Raw genomic sequence first — 20,010 nt, 5'->3', positions numbered from 1 at the left:
ATAAACTAATGATTGTGATTGTAGCCCAATAAAACTTTATTTATAAAACAGGGGTGGACAGGTTTGGCCTGCTCAGTTCAGTTCAGTCGCTCAGTCGTGTCCGACTCTTTGTGACCCCATGAATCGCAGCACGCCAGGCCTCCCTGTCCATCACCAAATCCCGGAGTTCACTCAGACTCACGTCCATCGAGTCAGTGATGCCATCTCATCCTCTGTTGTCCCTTTTCCTCCTGCCCCCAATCCCTCCCAGCATCAGAGTCTTTCCCAACGAGTCAACACTTCACATGAGGTGGCCAAAGTACTGGAGTTTCAGCTTTAGCATCATTGCTTCCAAAGAAATCCCAGGGCTGATCTCCTTTCAGAATGGACTGGTTGGATCTCCTTGCAGTCCAAGGGACTCTCAAGAGTCTTCTCCAACACCACAGTTCAAACGCATCAATTCTTCAGCACTCAGCCTAACTCATGCTATAAAGAATCTTGTGAAGATTATGACTGCCATTTATTGAGCATGAACAGAGTAGTGGGTAATGTTATGGATACACTGTATTGTTATTTAATTAATCCTCACCACAAAAAGGAAGCTGAGGCTCAGAAGTTTTAAAATTATTACTCCAAGTTCATACAGCAAATTGCAGGGTCATTACTAGAACCCAGATTTGTCTGTGAGTGTGATGATAGTCTTTGTTTTTCTTTCTAAAAATATTCATTTATTTATTTATTTGGCTGCATGAGTCTTGGTTACTGCATGTGGGATCTTTCACTGTGGTGCACAGACAGACTCTCTAGCTGTGGCCTGTGGGCTCAGTAGTTGTGGCACCTGGGCTTGATATACTTATTCTTTATATGAAGGAAAATGCTCTGTGAGTTTAAGAACTTTGCTTTCAATAATCTAAAAGAACCATGTCATTAAAATATAAGGTTGTGCTACAATAATCTTACTGAAAATCATTTTATAACTGATAATTCAGCTATTGGCCAAAGAAAACTCTGAAAATTTAAATTAGGGTAACCAATTAGTGATTACCAGGACACCAGTGTCTCTCTAAGCTATTCACACTGCTGGGATCATAGGCGTTCTTAAAACCGACTGTGCTATACCAATTGCCTTAAAGATCTCTCTTTTTTGTTATTTGAGGGGCTACATTGGCTGCTCTGGGTAAAGTCTTGGAAGAAAGCTTAGCAGCATTTTAAATTTCTCTTCTCAAAATTCAAACCAGGGGCCAAAAATACCTCTTGGAAAGGCTAGTAAGCAGATGTGAGGATCTTTCATCCTAAAGTGTTGGATGAAGTAATTGTCCAGTTAAACTGTCATCTTAGCTTCACCATGTTTGTGCTCCTGGCCTGGAAGCAGACTTGAGTTACATATAGATTACATCAAAATCTGCCTTACATGAATAAATCCTTGGGAAAAAATACATTTTCTCTTTTTCTCATGAAAGCATCTAATGGCTCTGTAACTTCAAACCTCGGAGTGGGAGGGTACTGAAATTAGGAAAGCTTTAGTGATTTGTCATGTCAGTATGTGTGTATGTGTGTTTGAGTATGTGTTAGAAGATAAGAAAAGCTCTGCAACCAAAATCCCTTTCCTTCGGTTTCTTTCCCTTCAAGATTACAATTTCCTTTCTGATTTTTGAAAGTGTGATCTGATTATATATTTAAAGTAAATAATTATTTATTGGGTACCCACTATATGTCAGGCATGATGATATAGCATAGAGGGTATAGATAATGAGTTAAACACACTGTCTTCAAGGAGATTACCAGAGATTAATACTGAGTATTATGGCTCGGTGTTAAAGATTCTGTCTGCCAACCAGATGTGGGGTTTGATCCCTGGGTCAGGAAGATCCCCTGGAGAAAGAAATGGCACCCGACTCTAATATTCTTGCCTGGGAAATCCCATGGACAGAGGAGCCTGGCAGGCTACAGTCCATGGGGGTCTCAAAGAGTCAGACACAACTTATTGACTAAATAGCAACAAGAAGAAATTAAATGCTAAAACATGAGTAAGCACATAGGAAAGACATGTAACCGTACTTTGGGAGTCAGAGAAGATTTCCTGATAGAAAACCTGAGCTAAGTCATGAAAAAAAGGAGCTAGGCCAAACGAGAAGCAGGATAATCTTATTTGAATTTTCCCCAGTTCAGTCAACATGATATATCTGAATTAAGCATGCTTAAAATATCATTTAAAAGGAAAAAAAAGAAAAGAGACCTGTTTTTTTGAATGCCCTGAGCCAAAAGAAAAGATAGATTTGACACCAATCACCTCTTCTAAGTCTAGTAACAGGAAGGGCATGTTTGCTTATAGCCTGAGCATTCTCTTCATCAGAATAAGTGTGGCTGGCAAAAAAATAAAAATGGCCCTTCTTGACTGTGTTGGACCCCCTTTTCATTACCAGTTCTAACAGAGGAAAGTCTTAGAGTTCAGCTATGCTCATGAATGAGGAAGAGAGAAGTTTTGATGAATTAACTAAGGTCTACCCCACCCAACTTACATTTTGCTCCACAGTTTTTAATGTTAGAAGTGGGCTAATCTTTCTTTCTGTTTTCCTTCCCCCCTCCTCCCAGTAATATAGTCACAAATAGAATTCCAAGAAACATTCGACATAAGTTCTGACCTTAAAATACTTTGTAATTTTGACAAGTTTGGGCTTTATCCTGAGGGCAGTAAAATGAGATAACCAGATCATTACAGCAGCAACGTGAAGAATGGGTGAAGTAGGGCAACACTAGGGACACTGACACAAATTAGGCATGTAGGTGAGCGCGGGTAATGATGTGAACCAGGGTGAAGGCAGGGGAAATAGATATTTAGATGGTAGAATAATTCAGACATGGTGACGCTCTGGATATGGTGAATGATGGGCAAGAGTCAAGATTGATGGTCGGGTTTCTGACTTGGGCAGTGGAGTAGATAGAGGTGCTTGTCTGAAGACTGAGGACACAGAGGAACGAGCAGCATTAAGCAGCTCTTAAGCGGCTGCAGCTGCTAGGCTGGCTCACCACACTTCTGTAGATTCCTCTAAGAAGGAAACAGTGAACCCAGTCAGATAGATTTAGACAGTTTATCGCTCATAGCAAAGTGGTTGGTATGATCTGCATGTTCACATTGGTTCCCCAAGTCCTGTAGTACAGAATGAGGCTCGGGGTGATGCCATGCCCTCAGACGCAGGTGGATCTGTGCCCTCCCAGGCTTGCAAGAGCCTACGAGCAAAACTGGCCAACCTTGTCTCAGAGGATGACATTGTCTTTATTATCCTTGTCAGGGAACAGTATGCCCTCTAACCTGGAGGGATAAACCATTTCTACTCTGAGACACACAGAAATACCATAGAGAATTGACTCCTAACAGCAAGATAATGATTTCGGTTTTGACATAATGAATTTGAAATGCCCATTATATCTAAATCAAGGTATTCAGTAGACAGTTAACTATTTATAAGAATATTCAATATAGTACTCATTGAAGTGAGGTAATAAAAAATAAAATCTATGAACTTTAGCTATGTAAAAACAATACTATTGATAGTAATTTTAAAGACAGTTACAGCAGGTGGTTACCAAGTTACCTAATTAAACACTATGATATCATTAAATGTGTAGATTTATTATTGTATTCATTACAAACTGAGTTCACATAGACTTAGTCTTCTGTTGCTTGTGGGATTTGATTATCTGCTAATAACCTCAGAACCTTAGAAAGTAGTATAGTTGCAGGATATTTATGATACACTGTAGAGCTGGCCTCTGACCGTGCCTTTTGTCCGCTTTAGTCTAAACAAGTCCTCTCCAGTAGAAATAAAATATAAGCGAGACTTCCCTGGTGGTCCTGTGGTTAAGAATCTGCCTTCCAGTACAGGGGACATGGGTTCGATTTCTGCTTGGGGAGCTAAAATCCCACATGCTGCTAGGCAGCAAAGCCTGCACACTGCGACAAAGACTCAGGACAGTCAAAAATTCAAATAAAATAAAATGTGAGCCATGTATGCAATTTAAATTTTTTAGTAGCCACATTAAAAAAGTAAAAAGAAGTAGATGAATTTAATATTTTATTTAACCCAATATGTCAAATGTTATTTCAACATATAAGTAACATAAAATTATTAGCGAGATATTTTATATTTTTTTCATACTAAGTCTTTGAAATCTAATGTGTATCTTACACTGATGTGTGTCTCAGTTTGGACTAGATATATTACAGAGTGCTCAACAGATATGTGTACCGGCTACCATATTGGACAGCTCAGGTCTAGGCCTCAAGAACAAGAAGCTGTAATTCATCATATGTGATGAATATAGTTCTTCTTTGTATGTTAGAAGACTAAATACTATGCTGTGCCTTTTATCTTAGATAATTGAGTACTATAGGATAACTAACATTATAATGAAAAAGCAAATGGCCACTGAATTTATATGATATATATATATATATATATATATTTTAGATCGTGAGTTTCACTTAAAATCAGTTCTTGCAGTGCTTAAAAATAGTTATCTTTGTAAGTGATTTAGGTCTTTAGATGTATCATTGGTAAATCACTCAAGGATTTTACTAGATGGACTAGGTAGCCAGGAGGTTTAAAGTATAGTTTGGGGTACATGACTTACTCTTCAAAAATCAGTTATATGTTAGAATTTATTCTATCCTATTATGTTATATAATGAGGCATCTCATCATTTTGTGGCCTGTAAGCATTTACTTATTTACCACGTTGAAAAATGTATTGATTCCTTTATACAGAAGCATCTTGAAAACCTAAAAAATGTCTGTTATGTAACTTAATGAAAAATAGATGTTGAGGGCAAAGGAAAGCTGTCTATATGCCTTCAGTATAGGAGCTAGAAATAATATACTTTGGAAAGGCTGAAGTATGTTAATAGTTTTGGAAGAAGACTAGGTAAGTAGCTTGACAAACTTAAGATCTTCTAAGAAGCTGATGATGCATAGTAATGACTTACTGAGCTTCATGGACCTTGCTGTGTATTTTAGCAAGGACACTTTTAACTCTAATCTGTGAAATGCACTCACATTAAGTTGTATATTGAAGCAACATGCTCAGGGAAAAGTGAGTTTTTCTGCTGAATGTGAATGAAAGCACCTGATTACTTGTAAAGACTTGGATATCTCTTTGATGGTGATTATTATCTGTGATTCTTTGTTGAGGGTTTTTTACTTGTTTTTTAAAGACTGACTTGGGATAATCAAATGTTAAATGTTACATAGTTTAAAACATATTCTTTTAGAGAGCAGTTCTGTAAGGCAAATAGTTCTACATTATTCTAGTTTATTAATACTTTTATTTACGAGTAAACAGTTTTAAAAATTAGACTGATTCATAGCAAAATGATAGAGATGTGGATATGCTGTGTGTAATAAGGAAGTGAACTGAATAAGTGGATCAATAAAGAATCTTCGGCTCTGCTCTCAGAAGCAGCAGAGTGGGTAGCATCTGTTTTGTTTTAATGACCCAGAAGGGCTATGCGTATACCGGTAAACACTTTAGAAAGTTTGTCAATTGACTGTGGTAAAATAAACCAGTGAGGGTTAAGATCATGTTTCTGACATAACCATTGACGGGTTAAACCGATTGTTATTTTATATCTTGCTTTGGAATGGAGCTTTGGGAATGAAGGGGTTACCATCAACAGTTTTCAGAGGGTGTTTTAAAAAGTTTGAGAACCTTTGTTCTGTTGTAATAAAAGTGGTCAGTGGAGGCCTCCCCGAGAAAGGGATGTTTGAGCTATGGCTTAAAGGAGACGTGGGAACAGCTACAGAGCTGCCTGGGGAGGAAGCTCCCAGGCCAAGGACACAAGGGATGCCAGGCCCTTAATGCAGGAGCATGCCTGGCAGGTTGAGGGATGGCATGGTGGCCGGTATAGCCACAGAAACAAAAGGATTACCATCATTTATTCTCCGTCTTCTCTGTATTCTAGATACTTTTTATACAAACCTGACTTGAAATAAGGAAAATTGGAGGAAACAGTATTATAGCAGAAAAAATGGGTTTCAAAATTTTAAAACTATCGTTTGGAAACAAATCCCCAAATAAAAATAAAAGTGATGTTAAAGCTCACAAAATAATAGGGACGTGTCCAAAGGCCTCAGTAGTCAGATCAGAGGGACTCCCGCTGGCCAAATCTGAGAGAATTCAGCTTCACAATAATGAGATTGAGTGTGTGCTAAGTTGCTTCAGTCACATCTGTCTCTGTGCCACCATGGAGTGTAGCCCGCCTGACTTCTCTGTCCATGGGATTTCCCAGGCAAGAATGCTGTAGTGGGTAGCCATTTCCTACTCTGGAGGATCTTCCTGATTCAGGGATGGGACCCTCATCTCCTGCAGCTCCCACACTGCAGGCAGATTCTTTACCGCTGAGCCACTGAGGAAGCCCAATGAGATTAATAAATGCTAAAAACATCCATGAGTTCATACTTACAGTAAACAAGAGAATAAATAAGGGGATAGGATACCATATAAATAAATGTAGCAGGAATGATAGTGTTAGGAAATCACCATTTTGCAACCATTTTAACCACCAGGCAAGGGTCATCAATGGATGCTAAAACCAGTGAGTGAGCAGTGGATGAGGGCTAAGATATTTACAAAGTTTTAAAAATATCTTTCCATGAATTGTTCTTTAATTACTAAGTAAAACATATTTTACAGTGGAGTAACCTTGTAGATACTACTTTAACTACTTAAGTAAGTAAGCAAAGTCAGTATCACCAATAACTGGACAAACCATATTATATGCTTCCTGATGTGATACACTGAAAAGAACACAATATCATTTATATAATGTTTCTGCCAAAAGTGTATAACCTAAATCTAATTATGAGAAACTAGACAACCCAAACTGAAGATTCCTTTTACAAAGAAAATTGTTTGTACTATTTATAAGTGTCAGTATTACAAAAGGCAAAGAAAGGCTGATTTTGGACCAGAAAAAAAATTGCTGTAAAAGGAATTTTGGAGACAGTTGAAAATTTTAAGTAAATTGTATAGATTAGGTAGCAGCATTGTGTCAGTATCAAATTTCCTGATTTTTATTATCATGCTGTAATAATATAAGTGAATATCTTTGTTTGTGCGAAATCTACCTGGAAGTATTTAGAGGTAATGGAACAATGTTTTGTAACTTTCAAACACCTCAGAAAATAAAAGATGTATACTTTGTAAAGAAAGAAGAGGAGAAGAGAAGAGGGAAAGGGTAGGAAAGAATGATAAAGCAGTTGTGGCAAAATGTTAAAGTCTGGGTTAAGCACATACAATAGTTCTTTGTACTGTGCTTGTAATTTTCCTGTATATTTAAAATTATTTCAAAAAAAAGTTGTAAACAAAAAGTGATGGTGTTCTGGATGAATTAGTTCTTGAACACCTTCTATATGATATTGCTCCTTCATTAATTTTCTTCTAAAAAGAACGTCTGAGGCACCCCTGAATACAATCTGAAATCACTGCTCTTAAAATGATCATTCCTTCCAGCTATGAAAACAGAGAAAGTAGAAAGTTTTACATATAATAATGATATTATATATGCAAGAGGATAACTGATATTTTGCTGGCTCTGCATTGGAGAAGGAAATGGCCACCCACTCCAGTGTCCTTGCCTGGAGAATCCCAGGGACGGGGGAGCCTGGTGGGCTGCCATCTGTGGGGTAGCACAGAGTTGGACACGACTGAAGCGACTTAGCAGCAGCAGCAGCAGCAGCAAGAAGCTATTTGCAGAGATTGTTGGTAATTATTGATGGACAGGTTTTTTAAAAAAGAGCATATGGAAAAAAGTTAGGCAGTAGAGCAAAGTCTATATTTGGCCCAAGGGTTCAAGGCAGAGACTATTTGTAGGTAGTTAGGAAGAAGATTTTTAAGATAGCTACAATAAAATTTAGTTTCTTTAAGGTTTAAATTTACCATTGAAATGAGGTTTAGGAAGGCTTAGAGCATGTAAATTCTAGTTTATGTTTATGATTGTGGTAATGTGGCTGCTATCACTAAAGTGAACTTTGTAAATTTGAGGACAGATGATAAAAAAAAGACTCAGGATAGATATGAGAGCAATCAAAGGAGCAGTGTGAAAAGTATTATACCTGAGACCACATTAGCTGTGGTACTGAGTTAGTACCAGTTAGTCCTTCTTGGAATCAATATCCATAATGTCAGAGAAAAGCCCTACCTGAGCTCTGTATTTCCTTATAAAGTTAACAACATAATCCCTATAGTAGATAGTACTTTAGAGAGAACAGAATTTAAATGTCTAGAAAACATTGTGAAGCCACTGAAATTATGAATTGTTATAAGATGCGAGCAGCAAATGAATCATTTTAGTTTGGCTGCAAGGGAATTCTAGTTTTCTTAATGGAAAAAGAAAACCAACAAAGGAGAACAAAATAACTTATCTACTTTTCACCTATTTGTGAGCTAAATACTAAAAGCTTGTAAGAGATGAGGAATGGCGAAAGAGGGAAAATTAGTGTATAAGATACGAAAGAACATTGTTTTTAGACCTGCCACAATATATTGAAACTATCAGGGGGTAGTTTTGGCATAGAAAGCAGACAAAGAAAAAATGAAAATAAACTTTGTTAAAAGTGGTAGCTGTTCCCTTCTCCATGGGATCTTCCCAGCCCAGGGATCAACCCAGGTCTCCTGCATTGCAGGTAGATTATTTACCAGCTGAGCCACAAGGGAAGCTCAAGAATACTGGAGTGGGTAGCCTACCCCTTCTCCAGTAGATCTTCCTGACCCGAGAATTGGACCAAGGTCTCCTGCAATGCAGGCAGATTCTTTACCAGCTGAGCTATCAGGGAAGCCCCTCGAATTATGCATACATCAAAGTGAAGAAGAGCACTTACAATATACTGATGCTTATATATGCAGAACCTGTAGTTTCTTGGCAATTAGGAAAATAATAAAATGAAAGATGGCTCCTTATGGATAAAGGTGATACGTGAAGTGAAAGTTGCTCAGTCGTGTCTGACTCTTTGCGACTCCATGGACTATATAGTCCATGGAATTCTCCAGGCCAGAATACTGAAGTGGGTAGCCTTTCCCTTTTCCAGGGGATCTCCCCAACCCAGGGATTGAACCCAGGTCTCCTGCATTGTGGGTGGACTCTTTATCAGCTGAGCCACAAGGGAAGCACAGTTGGTATAAATTGGTATAAAATGAATTTTTCTTAGATTTTCAGAAAATACAAACTTAAAAAGGGATGTTAAATGGAAAATGATCTGCACTTTTAATCTTTATGGGCATGATATTAAAATAAACAGAACTAACCCAAAGAGGAAAGCATGTTAACAAAAGGAACTGTGGCTGTTGACAGTGTATAGATGGGGTGCTTTATGGAGCTTTCATAGACCCACCAATGCAATGGTTCTGTACAATACAGTAAGTATAGTGGTGGTTGGAATAAAGGAGTAGAAGAATGGGTAATTTAATGACCATTTACAATAGGTGTTACACTCTAAGTATGATAAAAGCAACCAAATCCAGCACTCCAGGGCACAAGATGATTGGCTAAAGGAGTTGGGAAGATGTTGTCCTAGTTGGTGGGCCTTTGCTTGGCTGTTCAGGGAACCTTTTTCTCCAGATATATCTGCTGCTATCTATAGAACTCAAACATGGAAGGTTCAGTGGTTCGCTGGTCTCTAGAACATCGTGTATTTTAATGATCATGATAAATGCTTAAAGAATATAGATATGTTGGTGTTTCTGTGGAATTAATGACTACATATGTCTTCTGATTGGTGTTTTCATTTTAATCATCATTTAAGTGATTTCCCAGTCACAGATTTTATTTAAAAGCTTGACTGTATGTAACATCTGACATTTTCGTTATTATAATGGACTAGGTTTTAAACACTGGGACTACAGTTCTACCCAGTGGAAAGCACAGGTGTTCTAACAAGCAATAATAGCAAATAAGATGCGGTGTTTTTATTTTGTGAAACAGTATGGACGTGTATAGTACACACAAGGATCTAGAATATCAGGCTGTTTTAACGGCAATCAATTTTAATAGAATTTACTTGATTTAACATCTTCCTTTTAGGTTGGAATATGTTTTCTTAAAGAGGATCAGACAAATGACTCATTCTGGGAACAAAGACTTTTGAAAGCTGACAGCTTACTGACAGTTATGATGAGCATTTTATTTCAGACTTATAAAACATATTAATCATGCTTGTTCACAGTATGGTGGTCCAAAGAGGGTTACATTATTTTTGAGAGATACTTCAAGTAACTGAAGAGCCGGCGACACGTCTTCCACAAGTACAAAGCTGCAGTTTTGTTCTTTCCTTCTAAATGAGTAAATACTTTTCTCAGGTTTAAAGAAGGAAGAGTACTGCAGGAATCTGTTTATTATCAGACTATTTGCAAAAGACCTCTGCACCATCCATTGAACCTTGAAAAACACTCAAAAATATGGGTTGCATTTGCAAACTTCAGTGTATGACATGGAAAGCTGGCAAGCTGCCTGGCTTCTACTTAAAGAATTGTCATTCTGGGAAAAATAAATTTCTCTAACTAGACAAAAGTCAATGTTTTCATGTTTTACTGCAATCAAACTGATAGAGCTGACAATTTAATGTCTCAACACTTAAAATATCTGTGGATAATCAGTTACCTCAATCAATCATAAACACAAATCCTTCTATTTTTGAAGCTTGTGTGTCTGTGACTAAGATATAAGACAGTTGGGTGAGCCCCTTCCCCGACAACACCTCATCATCTACCCCCCACCCGCCGCCAGCCTCCTAATATTCCTGATTTGTCTTTAGCTATGCAGATATTTATACACATTTTGCATCTGGAAATAACTTTTAACAACTCAAGTGTGATCAAATTTAGAAACTTTTATTTCACTGTCCTGTTTTATTTAATTTTTATGGGTAGTTTGTAGACTGTATGCCTGTCAGAAAAATGTGGAAGTGTGCTGGCACTCCCGCTGAAGACATCATTATGAGTGGAAAAATGCTCAAGGCTTTTTCAAAGTGGGTGCTGAAACATACATTTCCTTTCTCTGACTCCAGGGGATGCTGGTAGCTACCCCAAACAGACAGGTATTTTGGGGTCAAATGGTGTAGTGCCAGGCCCTTAGGATTTCCTGGCAAGCACACTGAACAGCTCACTTCTAGAAACTAATCATGATGATGACGAGGATAAAGCAAGGGAGGCAGTGACAACAGCATAAAAAGCCGCCTGAGGATCTGGATTCAGGTAGCTCTAGATTTGGCGGAGCTGACAGTTCAGTTCTCTAGGCTTTGGTATTGATAATGACGGGAAACTTCAGATGGTTTTAGAAGTCTGTTTCTATTAAGCTATTCTGTGGTGTTTCTGCAACTTGAGGACAAGTTTACTGGGGCACACCATTTTTCTTTCAACATGGTAAGAATTCATGTGATGGTGTTACATTCCTCACAGATAATTACTCTGAGCACGCAATAAGCCAACTTCTTTAAAGTATTCTTTTCCATATTTTTCATGTATAGTGTATATGTGGGTATATGTATATATAGGCAAACACATTCACCACCACTGCCTCCTTTTTGTTTCTTTGATTACTTAGGGCTTTGCAATCAAACTAAGCAGAGTTTTAGGACCCTTGGGGCAGCATCTTTTAGTTCCACGTCAGGCAGCGTTGCAAAACAATCAATCTCGCTCTTGCACTCACTTGGCGGAAGTGCCACGACACGGATTGTGCAGTGCTTTGCTCTTGCCATGAAGCCTGGGTGACAAAAGTTTTTACAAGAAGCTGACTGTATTTGAGGTTATGAATATGCAATGATTCTCATTAGTATTGAAGCACCAGAGCAGGGGCTGACATCCCCCGCCACTTTGAGTTGCTGCAGAATCAGCTAATGAATTGTCTTGCTTTTTCACGCACACAGTCTGCTCTTATGGCTTCTAAGTTCCAAGGGGAGTTGCCCAGTTTGAGTAGACCATTGACTGCAGAAATTAATTGTCAAGAACTGCTCGTGATTTTATGAAATAATATTTAAAGAGTGCTTAGATTGTCAAAACAGAAACTTTGTATGATAGTATTATAAATAGGAAGATTTAGAAAGCTCCATGAGAATGTATGTATGTTTGTATATACACAACTGTATATAGATATGCTTCCATCCTAGATTACTGTACAGTAAATACATCTAAATATAGATGAAATCAAGTAATAGAAATCTGACGTTTTGCTGATTTGTCTATTATCCTCCCATACAGAACAAACAGAGATGATAGAAAATTCCCCAAATGAATAGGGTTGAAACACAAAGCTATTCCATCAACTCTTTACCATATTCTTTCTTTCTTTTTTATTCCTGGGTCTCTGCCAAACATTTTGCAGCTCATACACATACCATCTTTCATGAATATGTTACTGATAAGGATACATTTCTAGCCACTGATTAAGATATCTGAGCTGATTTGCAGTGTGTAAGGAAATGCAGAAGTGCTCAGACATCATCTAGAATGGTCCCTTTTCAATAGGATAAATTAAATGTGTTTTTCTACGCTCCTCCTCCCTTCAAATTTCCTTTCAACTAAGAGGAAACTTCTGTGGCTTGCTGCAGATTGTAAAGAATGGATTCAATTGAAGTGGATAATATATGCTAAAAGGTAAGGGGATATGTTACAAACTGTGCAAGTAAGGTAATGAACAAAGGGTAAGTTTTTATATTAAAGAGCTTGCTCTACGTTCATGTAATGAAAAGGCATCCCTTGCACCGAAACAGGTATGTGTTATTTTTGTAGAGCTTTGAGGAGAGTGTTATTACAATTGTCGTATATATTCAACCCCTTATCGGAAATAAGACCAAAACTAAAACCCAGGAACATAAACATGTAAGAATACTAAGTATGAGCATAGCTTAAAATAGATGCAGTCTGACAGAAGTGGCTCAAGTATTGTATATCAAACACTTGTCACCTCTGCTGGCCTTAATGCCTTCACATGACTAAGAACAAATCAGTGGTAAAATTTCAAGAAAGATGAAACCAGTCTATGCCTTTGCAAATACCATCAGTCCTTCCACAGAGCTGTGAAATTGTTTGTTCATGTAATCTTGGCTTCCTATTTAATGGACATAACACACCAAAGCCACCAAGGGCAATCTTTTTCTTCTTATTTTTTTTTAATTTGAAGATTTTATTTTCTTTCTAATTTTCCAACTTTTTTTTTCTGTTCCCAATGTATTTTATTTTATTTTTAATTTAATTTTTAACTTTATTTTGCTTTACAATACTATATTGGTTTTGCGATACATTGACATGAATCCACCACGGGTGTACATGAGTTCCCAAACATGAATCCCCCCTCCCACCCCATATCATCTCTTTGGATCATCCCCGTGCACCAGCCCCAAGCATCCTGTATCCTGCATCGAACATAGCCTGGCGATTCGTTTCTTACATTCTTATTTTTTTAAATTGAACACAGAGAAGACCAATCATATCTGATCATGTAACAAGCTACTAAATTATTTAATTTTATTCCTAAATTTGCATTCTGATTGTATTTTACTGTCAGTATAGGATTTATTTTTTAATTTTTATTTTAATTGGAGGCTAATTACTTTACAATATTGTAGTGGTTTTTGCCATACATCAACATGAATCAGCCATGGGTGTATAGGTGTTCCCCATCCTGAACTCCCCTCCCACCTCCCTCCCCATCCCATCCCTCAGGGTCATCCCAGTGCACCAGCCCTGAGCACCCTGTCTCATGCATCAAACCTGGACTGGTGATCTGTTTCACATATGATAATATACATGTTTCAATGCTATTCTCTCAAATCATCCCACCCTCACCTTCTCCCACAGAGTCCAAAAGACTGTTCTGTACATCTATGTCTCTTCTGCTGTCTTGTATATAAGGTCATTGTTACCATCTTTCTAAATCCCATATATATGTGTTAGTATACTGTATTGGTGTTTTTCTTTCTGACTTACTTCACTCTGTATAATAGGCTCCAGTTTCATCCACCTCATTAGAACTGATTCAAATGTATTCTTTTTAATGGCTGAGTAATACTCCATTGTGTATATGTACCACAGCTTTCTTATCCATTCATCTGCTGATGGACATCTGGGTTGCTTCCATGTCCTGGCTATTATAAACAGTGCTGTGATGAACATTGGGGTACACATGTCTCTTTCAATTCTGGTTTCCTCGGTGTGTATGCCCAGCAGTGGGATGGCTGGGTCATATGGCAGTTCTATTTGCAGTTTTTTAAGGAATCTCCACACTTTTCTCCATAGTGGTTGTACTAGTTTGCATTCCCACCAACAGTGTAAGAGGATTCCCTTTTCTCCATATGCTCTTCAGCATTTATTGTTTGTAGACTTTTGGATAGCAGGCATTCTGACCGGCGTGAGATGGTACCTCATTGTGGTCTTGATTTGCATTTCTCTGATAATGAGTGATGTTGAGCATCTTTTCATGTGTTTGTTAGCCATCTGTATGTCTTCTTTGGAGAAATGTCTGTTTAGTTCATTGGCCCATTTTTTGATTGGGTCATTTATTTTTCTGGAATTGTGCTGCAGGAGTTGCTTGTATATTTTTGAGATTAATCCTTTGTCAGTTGCTTCATTTGCTGTTATTTTCTCCCATTCTGAAGGCTGTATAGGATTCAAAAAACTCACAGTTTTAAGGTGCCTGTGTGTGTGTGTGTGTGTGTGTGTGTTGTGTTAGTCGCTCAGTCATGTCTAGCTCCTTGTGACCCCATGGACTGTAGCTTGCCAGCCTCCTCTTTCCGTGGAGTTTTCCAGGCAAAAATACTGGAGTGGGTTGCCATTCCCCTCTCCAGGGGATTTTTGCGACCCAGGGATTGAACCCATTTTCTTCTGCATTTCAGACAGATTCTTTAACGACTGAGCCACCAGGGAAGCCCCTTTAAGGTGCCTATGTAATCAGAAATAAAGTACCTTTACAATCACTCACAAGAGTTTTCTGATTTCTCTATGCTAATTTCCTAGGTATCCAAACATTTGAAAAGGTCTACTTGGTTATGTGGAAATTAAGTATTCAACTCATGTGGAACACATTCAGATTTTAAAATATGAAAGTGGGAAAAGTTTAGCTGAAACATTTATATTTAAACATGAAATGTTCAAATTTAATGGAAATATTAACCGATATCTGTTTCTGTGACTGTGAGAATCATAGTATAAGTGAAAATAGTTCTAATTGTATAGTTTTATAAAACTATGGAGGTTTTACTTTGGCTTGTAATTAGCATATGCATTCTAGACTTTATGATGGCCATGAAAACATTATTTATAGGTTTATTCAAATATAATTTGGTGCTTATTGCTTTTACCAGATATTGAAGTCTGATGAAATAAAATGCAAGGAACTTGTGCTTCTGAATCCTTTTGTTGGTTGTTGTTTTAGTTGCTAAGTCATGTCCTACTCTTAACGCGACCACATAGACTGTAGCCCACCAAGCTCTGCTGTCCGTGGAATTTCCCAGGTAAGAATACTGGAGTGGTTTCCTGTTTGCTTCTCCAGGGGATCTTCCTGATCCTGCATCACCTGCATTGGCAGGCAGATTCTTACCACTGAGCCACTAGGGAAGCCCTTCTGAGTCCTTACTGACAATCATGTATCACACCTCCTTTTCTGTATGCAACTATAATACAACAGCAGACAAAACAATATATTATGTTGTTTCTATTCTTATTATGCTAAGCTGTCCTGCTACATATCTGTAGTAGAATTTGGACCTTGCAAGGAAATGGCTAATATACATATGGATTTAGGCAATTATCTGATTTCCTTTTTCTAACTCTATAACCATATATATCCATGATTAATATTCTGACATGGTGTTGTGCAGTGGACCAAGAACTGGAGTATCCTAAGGCAGACCAAGCATCAGAGACAACACGATTTCTCTCTCTCTCTCTTTCTGTCTCTGTCTCACACACACTCACCTCACAGGGGAAGGGATGAGAGAAGAGTTGAGCCTTTGATGAGCTTACCTAAAATTTTGCCAGTAGAAGTTACTTTACTTTGAATACATATGTTCAAAGCTGCATCTCCCTATCAGCCATAACATTTATTGAGGACAGTCTGGGTGCTGGGAGTGGGGAGAGATAGATTAGGAGAATCCTGGGGATCAGGAAGTTTACAGTGAAACTGGGGTGAAAGATAGCAGGAGGATGTTGGGGATTCATTTATGGAGCTTAATATCAACAAATGTAGATCGATCTAGTGCACATTTAGTGCCAAAGTGTTTCAGAGCTGCCATTGCATTGTGAGAACAACCTCAGCAGGGACTGCTGTAGAGACTTCCTACAGGAGACAAGTTCCTATTTGGATTTTGGAAGTTTAAAGATTCTATTAAAATGTATTAAATTTGGCTTAACTTTGGACTAGGACTTCAGTGTATCTAAATTCACTTTATATTGATTTCAGTGGTCATATTTTCTTTTGAAGTCATATAGTTTGAAGTTCAGAATTATATTTATAATGTGCTTTTTTTTTCCACTTAAGCACTATTTCTTTAAGTGGGCTTCCCTGATAGCTCAGTTGGTGAAGAATCCACCTGCAATGCTGGAGACCCCGGTTTGATTCATGGGTTAGGAAGATCTGCTGGAGAAGGGTTAAGGCTACCCACTCTTAGGCTTCCCTGGTGGCTCAGCTGGTAAAGAATCTGCTTGCAATGCGGGAGACCTGGGCTTGATCCCTGGGTTGTGAAGATCTCCTGGAGAGGGGCTATCCACTCTTATAGAAGGGCTATACGCATGGACTGTGTAGTCCATGGGGTTGCAAAGAGTCAGACACAACTGAGGGACTTTCACTTTCCCTTTTTCCTTAAGTAGGGAGGAAAAAAAACCTTGTTTACCACAACCACCCTTTCCCCAGCATCCTCCTGCTATCTTTCACCCCCATTTCACTGTGAACTTCCCGATCTCCAGGATTCTCCTAATCTACCTCTCCCTACTCCCAGCAACCAGAATGTCCTTAATAAATGTAAAAGGAAAAAAGTGAAAGTGGCTCAGTTGTGTCTGACTCTTTGCGACCCCATGCCTATGGGATTCTCTAGCCCAGAACACTGGAGTGGGTAGCCTTTCTCTTTTCCAGGGGGTCTTCCCAACCCAGGGATTGAACCCAGGTCTCCCACACTGCAGGCAGATTCTTTACCAGCTGAGCCACAAGAGAAGCCCCAGTGGTTTGTGAGTGGGAGCCCTCACAAAGGAAAAAAGTGAGGGAATTAAAACTATTAGCGCAATATCATTTTAAACAACTCTGTTTCATGACCCAGATATCACGATAGTGTGATCACTCACCTAGAGCCAGACATCCTGGAATGTGAAGTCAAGTGGGCCTTAGAAAGCATCACTAGGAACAAAGCTAGTGGAGGTGATGGAATTCCAGTTGAGCTCTTTCATATCCTGAACGATGATGCTGTGAAAGTGCTGCACTCAATATGCCAGCAAATTTGGAAAACTCAGCAGTGGCCACCAGACTGGAAAAGGTCAGTTTTCATTCCAAACCCAAAGAAAGGCAATGCCAAGGAATGCTCAAACTACCGCACAATTGCACTCATCTCACATGCTAGTGAAGTAATGCTCAAAATTCTCCAAGCCAGGCTTCAGCAATACGTGAACCGTGAACTCCCTGATGTTCAAGCTGGTTTTAGAAAAGGCAGAGGAACCAGAGATCAAATTGCCAACATCTTTTGGATCATCAAAAAAGCAAGAGAGTTCCAGAAAAACATCTATTTCTGCTTTATTGACTATGCCAAAGCCTCGGACTGTGTGGGTCACAATAAACTGTGGAAATTCTAAAAGAGATTGGAATACCAGACCACCTGACCTGCCTCTTGAGAAACCTATATGCAGGTCAGGAAGCAACAGTTAGACCTGGACATGGAACAACAGACTGGTTCCAAATAGGAAAAGGAGTACATCAAGGCTGTATATTGTCACCCTGCTTATTTTACTTATATGCTGAGTACATCTTGAGAAACACTAGGCTGGAAGAAGCACAAGCTGGAATCAAGATTGCTGGGAGAAATATCAATAACCTCAGATATGCAGATGACACCACCCTTATGGCAGAAAATGAAGAGGAACTAAAAAGCCTCTTGATGAAAGTGAAAGAGGAGAATGAAAAAATTGGCTTAAAGCTCAACATTCAGAAAACAAAGATCATGGCATCTGGTCCCATCACTTCATGGCAAATAGATGGGGAAACAGTGGAAACATTGTCAGACTTTATTTTTGGGGGCTCCAAAGTCACTACAGATGGTGATTGCAGCCATGAAATTAAAAGATGCTTACTCCTTGGAAGGAAAGTTATGACCAACCTAGATTGCATATTCAAAAGCAGAGATATTGCTTTGCCAACAAAGGTCTGTCTAGTCAAGGCTATGGTTTTTCCAGTGGTCATGTATGGATGTGAGAGTTGAACTATAAAGAAAGCTGAGCGCTGAAGAATTGATGCTTTTGAACTGTGGTGTTGGAGAAGACTCTTGAGAGTCCTTGGACTGCAAGGAGATCCAACCAGTCCATTCTAAACACTCTCAGACATAAATCACAGCAGGATCCTCTATGATCCACCTCCCAGAATGCTGGAAATAAAAGCAAAAATAAACAAATGGGATCTAATTAAAATTAAAAGCTTCTGCACAACAAAGGAAAATATAAGCAAGGTGAAAAGACAGCCTTCTGAATGGGAGAAAATAATAGCAAATGAAGCAACTGACAAACAACTAATCTCAAAAATATACAAGCAACTTCTGCAGCTCAACTCCAGAAAAATAAACGACCCAATCAAAAAAATGGGCCAAAGAACTAAATAGACATTTCTCCAAAGAAGACATACGGATGGCTAACAAACACACGAAAAGATGCTCAACATCACTCATTATTAGAGAAATGCAAATCAAAACCACAATGAGGTACCACTTCACACCAGTCAGAATGGCTGCGATCCAAAAATCTGCAAGCAATAAATGCTGGAGAGGGTGTGGAGAAAAGGGAACCCTCCTACACTGTTGGTGGGAATGCAAACTAGTACAGCCACTATGGAGAACAGTGTGGAGATTCCTTAAAAAATTGCAAATAGAACTACCTTATGACCCAGCAATCCCACTTCTGGGCATACACACCGAGGAAACCAGAATTGAAAGAGACACATGTACCCCAATGTTCATCGCAGCACTGTTTATAATAGCCAGGACATGGAAACAACCTAGATGTCCATCAGCAGATGAATGGATAAGAAAGCTGTGGTACATATACACAATGGAGTATTACTCAGCCGTTAAAAAGAATTCATTTGAATCAGTTCTGATGAGATGGATGAAACTGGAGCCGATTATACAGAGTGAAGTAAGTCAGAAAGAAAAACACCAATACAGTATACTAACACATATATATGGAATTTAGGAAGATGGCAATGACGACCCTGTATGCAAGACAGGGAAAGAGACACAGATGTGTATAACGGACTTTTGGACTCAGAGGGAGAGGGAGAGGGTGGGAAGATTTGGGAGAATGACATTCTAACATGTATACTATCATGTGAATTGAATCGCCAGTCTATGTCTGACGCAGGATGCAGCATGCTTGGGGCTGGTGCATGGGGATGACCCAGAAAGATGTTATGGGGAGGGAGGTGGGAGGGGGGTTCATGTTTGGGAATGCATGTAAGGATTAAAGATTTTAAAATTTAAAAAATAAAAAACTAAAAAAAAAAAAGAAAGCTATTGCCAGCGTAACTAAGGAAAAAAAAAAAAAATGAGACCAGTCCTGGGTGTTCATTGGAAGGACTGATACTGAGGCTGAAACTCCAATACTTTGGCCACCTCATGTGAAGAGTTGCCTCATTGGAAAAGACCCTGATGCTGGGAGGGATTGAGGGCAGGAGGACAAGAGGGCGACAGAGAATGAGATGGCTGGATGGCATCACCGACTCGATGCACATGAGTTTGGGTGAACTCCAGGAGTTGGTGATGGACAGGGAGGCCTGGCGGACACGACTGAGTGACTGAAC

The 20,010-nt window shown here is 38.8% G+C and overlaps 1 long non-coding RNA gene across 12 annotated transcripts in view; it reads left to right on the top strand.

Moving 5' to 3' along the window:
• Positions 1 to 20,010, top strand: part of LOC105607625 (uncharacterized) — a 151,307-nt gene that overhangs the window by 113,391 nt on the left and 17,906 nt on the right. For 2 of the 12 annotated variants that reach the window (XR_009600935.1, XR_009600934.1), the window contains one exon: positions 15,326 to 15,475. The exons of 9 other annotated variants lie outside the window; for them this stretch is intronic. This is a non-coding gene — a long non-coding RNA (uncharacterized LOC105607625). The remainder of the gene's footprint in view (positions 1 to 15,325; positions 15,476 to 20,010) is intronic. One more of the 12 variants, XR_009600931.1, reaches the window with a different exon arrangement.

Source organism: Ovis aries, chromosome 5, assembly GCF_016772045.2.
Source record: "Ovis aries strain OAR_USU_Benz2616 breed Rambouillet chromosome 5, ARS-UI_Ramb_v3.0, whole genome shotgun sequence".
NCBI classification, from domain to species: Eukaryota; Metazoa; Chordata; class Mammalia; order Artiodactyla; family Bovidae; genus Ovis; species Ovis aries.
The sequence above is the reverse complement of the archived record's forward strand: the minus strand, read 5'-3'. Positions and strand labels throughout refer to the sequence as shown.